Source organism: Diceros bicornis, chromosome 11 (genome assembly GCF_020826845.1).
Source record: "Diceros bicornis minor isolate mBicDic1 chromosome 11, mDicBic1.mat.cur, whole genome shotgun sequence".
NCBI classification, from domain to species: Eukaryota; Metazoa; Chordata; class Mammalia; order Perissodactyla; family Rhinocerotidae; genus Diceros; species Diceros bicornis.
The window spans coordinates 18,162,285-18,175,154 of record NC_080750.1 but is presented as its reverse complement, the minus strand read 5'-3'; the positions used below and the strand labels follow the sequence as shown (position 1 = coordinate 18,175,154).

At 35.2% G+C, this 12,870-nt stretch overlaps 1 protein-coding gene across 1 annotated transcript in view; it reads right to left on the bottom strand.

The window, feature by feature from the left end:
- The window catches only part of FAT4 (FAT atypical cadherin 4), a 157,787-nt gene that overhangs the window by 138,837 nt on the left and 6,080 nt on the right, over nt 1-12,870 (bottom strand). The window lies entirely within an intron of this gene.

Here is a 12,870-nt window from a genome sequence, read left to right as displayed (position 1 = left end):
TTTCTTAGTTACGTCTTTCAGCTCAGCTCAGCTCAGCTCAGCTCACTAGGCACTCTCATTTAGAAGTTATTTTTCTTCCCGGTATGGTATAATGAAGGAAATTACCACAGAGGTATTTTTTAATGTGCTTCCTTAATAATTTTCCTAAAACCAGGAAATAGAATTTGTAATGTTGGTTTTGTTTCCTGTCCACACAGTATCATTAGAAATGTCATCACGACTCCTGCATGAGCAGGAGCTATTTACATGCCTAGTAGCTGTTTACATTTTTCTTTTAAATCATTGCCTTCTGGACCACACAAGGAGTAAGTAACTGAATGTAGCATCAATAAAAGTAAACCAAACAGTCTTTTAGGAAAATCTACACTGCTGCGTGTACCAGACATTTTTGTCACAATACTTAAAAAGATACATGGTTAGACTTCTCTCCCTTTAACAGATGAAGGCACTGGAGCTCAGAGAAGTTTAGCTTCTGCTTGAAGGTCACACAGCATGAAAACGTAAAGCCAGAATTTGAACAAAATTATTCTGACTTCCAAATTTATTTATATTTTAGTATTTAACCATGCAGTGAACAACTGCACTCAATATTAACAATAACAGAGAACTTCTTCATAAAAGGAAGTATATATTGAATCCTTAAATCAAGTTTTGAAAAAATTGAATTTAGGAAAAATTAAAGTTATAAAAATAAAATTTAAATTGTAGTTTCACTTCTTCAGATGTTTGCTTGTGCATTATAATAACATATTATTACCCAACATAATGTATTTCCTTAGACCATTTTTTTTCAAATAGTATTTGAGGTAGAGGTAGAGACATGCTAACAAGTAAATGTATAATGTGATTTATTTAATTTTAGACGTGTATGACAAACATCTCTCTCCTGGAAAATCACCTCTGCTTAATGATAATACAGCTCAATAGCAACAAGACCCCATCCTCCACTATCTAATATCTACCATGAACAATTTCTCTTTTTAACAAAAATGGTTTCTCTGAATGTATTTTCTCTTGGTTGCTGCGCGACAGAAATTCTTCATCTAAGTATAAATACACTGACACACAGAAAAGTGCTGAGAAGAAAATACTGTAATAGACACCTCTATCAGCTACAGCCATCTGTGTTCAGTTTGACCCAAATTTTTGGCACGCGTCTGTGGTCTCTCCCATCCCAAACCATCTTGTCCTCTAAAGAAAACGTCTACTCCCACTTCCTTCATTTTCCAGCAAGTCAGGGGTCAAATGGTGTTCTAAATCTGCCAGACGCTGGACTTGAAATACTAAGGATTCATTACCTACTTTTAACTAATTACAACCTCAATGGATAAACAAACAACTTTCTCTATTTTATTATGCAAAGTAATAAAATATCGAGCTGGCATTGCAACACAGGTGGTTCTGTCCCACTTAGTCTTACACATGAATTCGAATTTTAATATTTTTAGTGGAAAATTTAATCCCCTCTTGAAAACAATAGCCTGTGAGTCAATTTTTTGCAGCCATTATAGGACTGCCATACAGCTACTGGCGAGGAAAGATGCTCCAATCAAGTCATATAATCAATTCAAGGAACATTTATTAATTCTGAATTATTCTAAGAAATGGTCACAATCTAAGACACAGACTGTTAGCTTTGTGCCAAGTATTTTAACCAATCGCCTTAAATTAACCAGCTCTGTCTTTAAAAATTACAAATACATTCTCCTCATGGATTAAGCTAAAATTTTACTGAACACTCCTGTAGTCAGGTTTTCCCTGTGATGTGCTGCAGATATGCTAATGAGAAAACCCCAAGAGGAAGGTTCTCTGTGTGATTATAAAATATTAACCCGCTACATGAAATAAAGCCAAACAAAAGCACTTTACCAATGGGGAATCTCTTTTGATCCATAAACAAATTATTTGCTAGAATCATGCTTTTACAATTTGCCATAAACACACACTAAAAGACATCACAATAAAGAGATGTTGAAAATCTGTCATTATACTGCTGATGGTACCATTGGGAAAATCATCACTTGAAAATAGATTCCTCTTTGAGCATCCAAGAGACGAACTCCTCATAGGTCCTCAAGTTTAGAAAATCTGTATTTCTTTTATTAACTCTCCTATGCATGGATGTGTTTGTTTAGTCTTAGGACACCATGACTTACATACCTGATCTTATTTCCCTGTTTGATTTGGCCTTTAGAAACCTAAACATAAACTCAGTGGGCCACCTAAGTCAAACATTTCTATACACTAATCTTATATATTGCAGGATTATTTTTTAGCTACATTATTTTTACTTCCTAGAGATTCATTTAACTATTTTATCCTTTCATTGTATACATCCTTTTATAACCTGCTTCAAATCCATTGTAGAATGAAGTGGAGATATATATATATATATATATATAAAAATATAAATAGTAATTGTTTTGGCTAAAGAACGGAGAGTCATACACTATAGAACACTATACTAAGCAGGAGGGAAGGCCCTTGTCTTTGGGTATTTGCTTATTTTGAAATTTTCAGTAAGTATTAAAACATTTTCCTTTTCAGGAAATGTTTTAATTATGTTTTAGAAAACTCTCTTTTAAGAAGTTATTGGAATTTATACATTTTGTAAAAAAAAACTACTTTTCAAGAAAAGATAGTTTTACCTGTGTTTGATGAGCCAATTTGACTTCAGTTAAGAGAACTGCATTAAGTAGTTGACAAAAAAAATATTTTCAAAATAGGCTCACAGATAAACACACAATCTCATGGTAGTGGATATTTCACTACTATCACTGAAAATTGAGTCCCTATCAAAATCAAAGATAAAGATTCAAAATGAAATGGACACCGAATAATGTAATATTTTAATTTGCTTATTTCCTAAGCAACTAGGCCTCTCAGTAAGGTTTCTGGATTAATAAATTACTTCCCTTCAGAGACTATAACTACTATTGAATTATGTCAACAACAATACAGCGGTAGATGGGTAAATAGCGTTAACTTAACCACAGACTGGGCAATGTGGCTTAGTGTCAAGGATGTTGGCCAAAGTCAGAAGAACCTGAATGATAGTCTAGATTTGTGACCACACGCAAATTATGAAATTTTCTGTGTCTTTTACTCAAAATGAAGAGAAAAACACCTCACTTATCTCCTTACTGACTTTTTAGGGAAATCAAGAAAAAAGAAGGATAGAGATCTAAAACGCTTTAGAAAAAGAAAGTATATTTTTGGGGCTTTTTTTTTTTTTTTGGTGAGGAAGATTAGCCCTGAACCAACATCTGTTGCCAATCTCCTCTTCTTGCTGAGGAAGATTGGCCCTGGGCTAACATCCGTGCCCGTCTTCCTCTGCTCTATATGTGGGACGCTGCCACAGCATGGCTTGATAAGTGGTGCGTAGGTCCGCATCCGGGATCCGGACCTGCGAACCCTGGGCCACTGAAGCAAAGTGCATGAACTTAACTGCTGCGCCACCGGGCCAGCCCTGAAAGTGTTTTTTAATGTTAATGTTTCTGTGCATATCTGAACATTGGAGAAAAGAAAAGGGAACTAGCAAACTTTGCTGCGTACCTTTCTCTTTTTCTACTATCACAAGAAGCTATGAAATAGGTATTGTCATTCTCATTTTACAGATAAGGAAAATGAGATTCAGAGAGTAGCTGTGACAACATTTGAATCAAACTTGTTCCAAACCAAAAGCATATACTCTTTCAACTAAACCTCAATCAGGATGAATTATTAAGCAACATCTTCTTTGCTGCATTTTATTAGTTAAGTTTACTTTTATTACTGATGTTAAATGTTGAGCAAGGATGATAAACTTGAAAAAAGAATGATAGTACTTAAACTTCTCAATATTGAAAGTAGTGATTTTTAAGAAATATCTATGTATTCATCTTTTTGCTGAAGAGCAACACGGTTTACAATAAGTCAAGATTTTCTCTCTAAAGCAAAATTAGGTAAATTCTAAGGAAACAAGAAGATATGGTAATAGTGTAGCATACATTACAGTATTTATTCTAAAATGTCCCACCATACCAAAAAGTCTATAAAACAAACATTAGTAATCTCACTGTACATCAGACACTAAGATTTCTGGAGATTGGGTTACAAGGCTCTTAGTCAGTCAATTCATGCAGCCACTACCATTTTATCCAGGAAAATCAGTCCTTGCCAATTAGCTAGCTTCACTAATTTCAGAAGCTCCACAGCTTGGCTTGAGATACGAAAAACGACTCCTTTCCCTCGGCATGCATCACTGACTGAGTTCCTGGCACTCAAGCAGCATATTTGCAGTGTGTTCGACAGTAATTCCTTAGTTTATCAAAGATTTACTGAGTGTCTGCACTGAGCCAGCCCTATTGTAGGTGCTGGGAATACAGCAATAATAAACAGATGAAAATCTTTCCCCTTGTGGAACATATATTTTAGAGGGAAGACATATCATAAACAAAATAAAGAAGTAACATATGTGTTATGATGGGTGATGATAGAGACGAAGGAGAAAAGAAAAGAAGGAAAGAGAAAAAGGAAAGTTAAGGGAAGGAGAAATTGCACGGCGACTCCTAGAAAAGAGGTGAGGGAAGGGCAAAGTGAGCAGTCCAGGCAGAGAGCATGCTTAGCCAGAGAGCCTGAGGCAGGAGCATCTGAGGCCACGGCTGGAGCCCTCGCTGTGGTTGCTGAGAAGGCTCAGGGCAGGAAAGCCAGGAGGAAAAGCAGTCAGAGAAGTAACTGACAAAGCAGGTCACGTAGGGCCTTACGGGTCACAGTAAGGATCTGACGCGTACTATGAGTGAAATGGAAAGCCACAGGTTTTGAGCAAATGAGTGAAATGATCTGACCTGCATTTTAAAGGATCACTTCAGCTGTTAGACTAGACTGAAGGGGTCAAGCACAGAAGCAGGGAAGTCAGTTCATTGATTCATTCAACCATTCAACAAAAATTTATCTTGTGCCTACTAGGTTCCAAGTAATGTTCTAGGCTCTTGAGGCACATCAGTGAACACAGAAGACAAACATACCTGCCCTTGTGGCACTTCGTTCTAGTGGGAGAAAGACAGATAAAACATAATTGAAATTATAGATCAGTAAGTTATATCACACATATGCATTTATACATCTATAGTGTATATATGTTGTTTAGAGTAATGAGATTGGTTAAGCTCCTCAATGAGGGAGTGGATTAGAACGGAATGGTGTAGATTAGAAAGAGAAGAATTTCAAGAACTGATTCCAAGGACATTCCAACATTTGGCATTTGGGGAGACGAGAAGAAGCTGGTGAAGGAGGCTGATAAACCCTATGGGGGAAGAATATGAAAAACTGCAGCAGAGAAATGCGGGTCAGGCAGGATCAAGGGGAGGTGATAGTAATGTTAGTAAAGGAAGGTTAATTCTCACTTAGAATGTGAGATATGAGCAAATACTTGAAGCATGGGAGGAAATTATCCAAATAGACATCAGGAGGAAAGACTGTTCTATGCAAGGAGAAGAGCCAGGAGCAAGAGCTCTGAGGCAGGTGTGTGCCTAGCAAGGTCTGGGAATAGCTAAAAGCCAGAGGGGGTAAAGCAGATAAGCAAGGGAGGAGAATAGTAGGAAAGAATGTTAGAGATCAGTAAGAAGATGTCTTCAATAAACCAAGGGAAGGATGATGGTGTCTTAGACCAAAGTAGTAACTAACAATGAAAGTGATGAGAAATGATCAGTTTCTGCACATATTTTTAAGAGAGAGCCAAGATTAACTGACCGAATTGTACACAGGGTGTGAAAGTGAGGAGTCAAAGATGACTCCAAGTTTTTTGACCTGAACAGTCAGAAGATTGGAATTGCCATCAGTTGAGGAGATGGCTGAGGGTGGAGTAGGTTTTTACTAGGGAAGATATCAGGATCTTAGATTTGGAAATGTTAATGTAAAGTATCTATTAAGAAACTAATCAAATATAAACAGTAAGTGGTTGGTTATGTGAATATGGAATTTAGGAGACATATACACAGTGGAGACAAAATTTTGGAGTCATCACAGTGTATATGTTACTTAAAATCATGACACTGATTGAGATAAGTGTAGAATAAGTATAGACTGAAAAGAGAAGTTTCAAGAACTGATTCCAGGGAGAGTCCAACATTTGGAATTTGAAGAGATGGAGAGATGATGGCGAAGGAGGCTGAGAAGGAATTGGTTCAAGAAACAAGATAAAAATCCAGATTATGATGATTTAGAAACATCCACAGAGTATGATGATTTAGAAGTATATATACAATGAGCACTGAGAACTGTCCATTGGATGTAGAAATGTGACTATCATGGTGGCCTTGGTAAGAGCAATTTCATTGGAGTGGCAGCAGCCAAGCCTGATGGGGGTGGATGTAAGAAATAACGAGAAAAAAAAAAAAAAAAAAGGCAGGTATAGGCAACTCTTTCAAGAAATTTTTGCTGAAAAGGGAAGAAAATAAATGAGGTGCTAACTAGAAGAATAAAAATATACTCCCATCTCAAGTTTAAGAAGTCAAAATGAAGAACTGACAGATTATAGGTCCATGTATTCAAGCCTAACCTAAATAAAGATTGATAGAGACCTAAAGTAATCCTACTACTGGGTCATTACCTAAATTTCACTTTACCCTATATTTCTTCAGACACCAGTATGAAGAAATATAGAAATATGAAAACAACTTTTTACATAGTAAAGATTGCATGCCTATGAGAGTACAGAAAGTATCAACCATTCTTATAATACATAGTGTTAGTCAGGGCTGTGTTGGAATTAAATGTGCATACTCCGGGGTCAGACTACTGGGTTCAAATCCTGCTTCACCATAAACCAGCTCCATAAACTTAACCTCTGTTAGCCTCAGTATTCTCATGTGTCAAATGATGTGATGTCATATGTACTTCCAGGATTATTGTGAAGGCAAGACAATTCCTGATGCTTACCAGTGTCTGACATAATGTAAGCACTTTGTATATGTTAGAATCTATAAATGATAAAACGTTTCAGAAAAATGTCAAATAATCTGAAAAAATCAGTAACAACGCCATTGGCTCCCAACTGTCTGTTGTCAAGAAGGTTTGTAAACGTCTCTCTACATTTCCTCAATACCTTGAAACTTGGTTTTCACTCATTGATTCTTTCTTAATTATGGATATATGCCTGGAAACTGAAGAAGACTGTGTTCCTATAGTCAATTCTTGATTACCACATGTAAATTATCTGCCAATTAGATTGTTTCATCTTCATGACTTTATTGTTCCATTTTGTCTCAGGATATTAACACCAGGGAAAATCCAGCAGTCTTTGTATCATGGTTGCATGCCATTAATATATGATATTAAATATATTAATATATAATATGTGTATATTTTATAGAGAATATTTGTCTAATAGAATTTTCTTTTCATTTTTCACTTGTCTGCATTTCTAATACTCTCTCCTCCTTATTTAGTGTGCTACTAAAATTGACCACTGTTGTCACAGACTACTTAAAGCCTGAAAACATTAGAAAATATTTACCATAATCTATATCTAGGACATTTTAAGGAACTTTTTAATTACCTTTGCCCATATCATTTGCCAGTTATTCTTTTCCTATTTCCACTCACAATTTCCATTCCTAATTCAGAATACTACCTGCTGTCATGGGTATTATAAAGAGATAAGCCTTATATTTATTAATTCTCGGACTAGAGGACCCACCTCAGGGCCTATGGAATTTTTTTATGGTCATTAACTCAGCAGTCCCTCACAACTAATGAGGTTCTTAGTCAGTTTTTCATTGTAATGATGACAAAGTGCAAGTTGCAGACAATGTGATGAAAAATTGATTCTACAAAACGCTAAGCACATAAATATGTTTCAGAACTGTTCCTAGAGTAGTTGCTTCAAAATCTAATGAAACAATAAAGGATTAAAATGATTAGGATTTTAATAAAGGCAAGAAAAAGCAGTAACAAATTCATCAGAAGATAAACTATGTCTATGGACATCTATCACTAAAACAGAGACCAAATCCTGCATCCTGAAGCCATATATAAAATATGCAGCATGAGTTTAACCGGTCATCAATATTCCTGTTTGTAGTTGACATTTGTATATGTCTTGAAAATTTATAGAGCCTTTTAAGTCACAGTATTTTGTTTAATAAATTTAAAAAGACACCATTAGGGGAAAAAAACTAAATCAGAAAATAATCACAGGTTGTTTTTTAAAAGAACACTCGAGATCAAAAGCAGAGGAAGCAATAAAATGTTTTCCTAATTTTAATATAATTTTCACACTCTATCCAACTTTATCATTATTCCTCAGGAGAGTAAGATTTAATATTTGAAAATCCAAAAATGGATTCTCCATCTTTATAAATTGGAGTGACTGCTTCCAAATTGTCTAGTCCTGTGGATGAGAAGAGGCAGTGCACGTACCTGAGCTCTCCATTTGTCTCTGGATCCCCTCTCTCATGTTCTCACCCTTCTGCGCTGCTCCAGAAACACTTCTACACACGCCCAATTTGGGATCATGGCTACCACCACTAACTGACCCATAGGAATGGAGCATCTGCTGATGGCTTTGATTGAGGCAGGCAAAAATCCTGTTTTCCTTAGTTCAGACAATACATAAGACCACTTTTCAAAGACTTTTTAACAACAAATAAGGGCAGGGAAACAAGATTACTAAAAGCATACATATAGACTCATATCTACAGAGTAAAGAGCCCTTCTCTTAAGTAAAACCACAGAGTGCTCTGGCTTTATAGAACAGCAGCTATGAGTACAAATAATGGACTTAAGGCAAGTCTGGATGTGATTTTTCTTTCTATCTATCCCACCTTAAGCAAATCATCTAACTTTTCTAAGACTGTTTCCACAGCTATGAAGGGAATGATATTACTAGTGTTGTGAGGCTCAAATGATAAAATCACTAAGAAAGCACTTAGCACTTAGCCCAATGACTGAACATAGCAATACTCAATAAATTTTATTATAATAATAATAATTATATACCCAGTTCTGGTGCTTATGTTTTGCCTGTGAGGGATGATGCACAAGCTATATAGACATTTAATCTAAGGTGCACTAATTCTGATTCTAAATCTTCCGGAAGAAAATGATTTCTAAACTTGGTACTCAGCACTGATCTTATAAATGTCTCCATCATTTCTCTTGGAAATCTTGATGATTTCACTGTGAAAATAAATTAATTGATTATTCAATTGCTAAAACTCATTTCTAATCTTTAATGAATTGTAGTCCATTCACCTAATACTCTAAACACACTTTTAATAAAATATTTCTTATTTATTTATTTATTTTTTGCTGAATTGCAAAACTCTCAGTACCTAGATGAATGGTTTTCCAACTGTGGAACACTGGGCTCTAGGTACACCAGAGACACATTAAATAAGCCTGGAAAATCAAAACTACCTTCGTAATAATGCAAAACATTGCTCAACTTGTTCACTGGATTGACATTTACACTAGGGTGCCAAAGCAACGGTGGGTGAAACTGCTGTGCCTTAGCACCAATCCAGCAGGCGCGCCCAATTCTTCCAGAGCTAATTGCACTCTTCACTGTGAGGCACTCACAGTAGAAATAAAATGCCAATTTTACTTAAAAACTGAAGAAATTTCCTTGAAGAAATAGTAAAATTATTGATTTTATTAAATCTAGACTCAAATCCCGATGTCTTTTCAATATCTTGTCTTACATAGTGAAAAGCGCCCAAAGAATCATTAATCTGGACCTACGTACCCTAGTTGTCTCAAAGAAAAGTGTGTGTGTGATTGAGCTGAGAGCCGAACTAGCTATTTTGTTGACGGAATATGATTTTTACTTTAAAGAACCACTGACAGAGAAACCACGTGTTTTTAGACTTGAGTATGTGGCAGACACTCTTTTTTGTTTGAAAACAAACAAAAGGAGCCTGACACTTAAGGAAAACAACTAACAACATCTGTCACTTATGATAAAATTTGAGCTTTGACATGAAAATTCAAATTTTGGAAAACTTCTAACTGTCAGCATGAGGTTGCAAGTCAATATACTTAAAGACTTTTTTGATAAGATTCTTATCACTTATACCAATATTTTCCAAATGATCAATGCCTGATATATATTTCTAAGTCATGCATAGGTAAAAAATCCATTCAGAATGCAAGAAAGATCAATGTATTTTTATGTAACAAAGTATGAAAAGTTCACTGACAGGGTTTCAGATTCCACATTGTAAGTTAGTTTAAGAAACTGCCACTTGTGGAGTTCTGTTGTAGTATCAAAAGAAAACCTACAATTATCTGAAAAGGATATTAAAGTATCTCTCCCTTATCCAACTCCACATATTTGAGAATCCATCTGAGGATGGATTCTTTTCATCTACTTTAACCAAATCAACACATTGCAACAGACTGAAAGAAGATTTGAGAATCCAGCTGTCTTCTTTTAAGCCAGATATTAAAGACATTATGAAAATGTAAAATAATGTCTCTCTTTTCATTATTATTTTTTTCATTTTGCCAAAATAAAGTTTTTTTAATAAAATAAAATAAAAATGTTATATGTTTAATGTGATTTTAAATGAATTAATAAATATTTTAAAATTTTCTCATTTTTAATGTTAAAAATGATAAATGCCAATTGATAAGACACACCTAAGCAAAACTTCTTTGAGGTCCTTGACAATTTCTAAGAGCGTAAGGTGGTCCTGAAACCAACAAATTTGAGACCTGCAACCTGGACGCTTACACAGTATTCCCTTCCACTTAAACCTTAAGTTCCATGTGAGACCACCCATCTAAGTTCCTCTTTCTTCTTCCCGTTTTCTGACAATTCTCAATTCATTTGTAGAACAGAGATAATTGGTATGTCCTTAGTTCAATTAATGATCAAGATCAAATTTACTAACTTTCTCCATTCCCCCAGCTTCTCTGTTGATTTATTCCTGAGGCACAAGAACACACGTTCTGGTCTTAGCTCTTCTACCATCTCATTCAGCAAACGTGGACTGAACACCTATTATACATCAGGTAATATACTAGGCTCTGAGATAATGAAGATCCGTGAAACCAAGCCTGTGACCTTGATGAGGTCCAACCAGGTCCCTAAGTAGCATATTCCTATACAACACATAGTAAAAGAAAAATGCTTATTGAAGTACTACATCTCCATTTTTTTGTTGAACCTAGAAAAAATGGTACAAAATTTATGTGAGCCATTCGACATAATCAAGACTCTTCTGAGATTATAAAGACACAAAGTAAAAGGATAATAAACCTGGTATCTGCAACCCAAAAGCCATCCTTCAAAGACACCCCTATTCATGTCAAAGTTTTAGATATGATAGGTAGGGTAAGCGAAGGTGGACAACTGGACAGATCTCTGGAATGAGCAATATCAGAGCCACAGTCCCCAGTCCTCCTCCCACAAATGTCAGAGCTTGAAAAAGAATGCAGATTAAATCATTTCTCTTCTACCCACTGACGGTCTGCTTGCCCATAGAATGTGATCAGTCATGACTCTAGCCAGAAACCTGAGTAAGCAACCCAGACTCCTATCAGTGTACATGAATAAACTTTTACAAAATCCATTGGAGCAAAGTTTGCACTTGGAAAGAAACAACTGAAAAATCACCTCTGACAACTAGAGGTAATTTATACCTTCTTTTTGCAGAATCACGGTAAATTAATTGTTTGAGCAGAAGAAAAAAAGAACTTTATTGTACATACTTGAAAGATACAACCAGTAATAATATGAAATTCGAGTTCCCAACTACTGCTTTCAATATTCTTTAGAGAAACACATTTGCTTTTAATTTTAGGAGTGGTTGGAGCTTGGGAACTCAAACTTGGTTTACAATTCCAGCACTTTATTTCACAGAAGATATCCTACAATAACTTTTCATATTGATGTAATTTGAGGTTAAAAAAGTAACAGACATAGTATCCCCTCTTGCTAACAAAATAATTTATAATTATTATATTTTAATCCTCATGCCTATTGCAGAGACAGCACTATTTAATAAATTTAAGCTAAACTAATCTTTGCATATCTAATAAGTAAATAGAAAAATAAATCTTCTAATGATAACATTGGACATTTACTCTCATTCGCCATGTTGTTCTAATAAAATGTAATACACTGAACCAAACAACAACCAATAACATAATTTGTTTTACAGTTTAACAAATTCATCTAAGGTCTAGAATGACTTCATTGCTTGCCTTTAATAAATATTCCAGTTTTCAAACTAATTACATCTCTTCATCTAAGAAATGATTCCAGAGAAGGAAGGTGGAGACAGAAAGCAGGTTTAGGGGAAGAATAACCTCAAATCAAACAAAATTACATGTAAGTCATGGTTTGAGTTAAACTAAATAGCTCAGCATATAAGACTTATGTTAAGATCTTTAAAAAACTAATTAGGTAAAAGAGGACATTTGGGTTAGAAGTCCCTTCAGGGCTATGTATATAAGATAAAACTGAATTCCGCTTAGAATTACATCTCTAAGAATTATATCTCTATTAAGAATTATATCTCTAATTATATCTCTAATACCCTCTAGACCATGAATATGCTACTCTGTCCATAGAACAGACATAGCTAGCTGTTATTGGGGAAAAAATCACAGAGATAGAAAGATAACAATAATAATTGAACAATTTAAATGAAGAAAAACTCTCACCTCCCGAAAAAGAAAAGAAAGCAAGAAAACAAACACATGAACCTCAACTTCACAAGCATGTTGTATCTGGGCTACCGCCAAGTATCACAAACCACATTTGATATTTTGTGTTTTTGGCTGAGTGACACTAGAATGTCTTTGAGGGGAGCAGGGAGGGAGAGAAAGAACTTAGAAAACAGCAAACGAGCTTTCCAGAGCATAGCTATATCGTTTCTA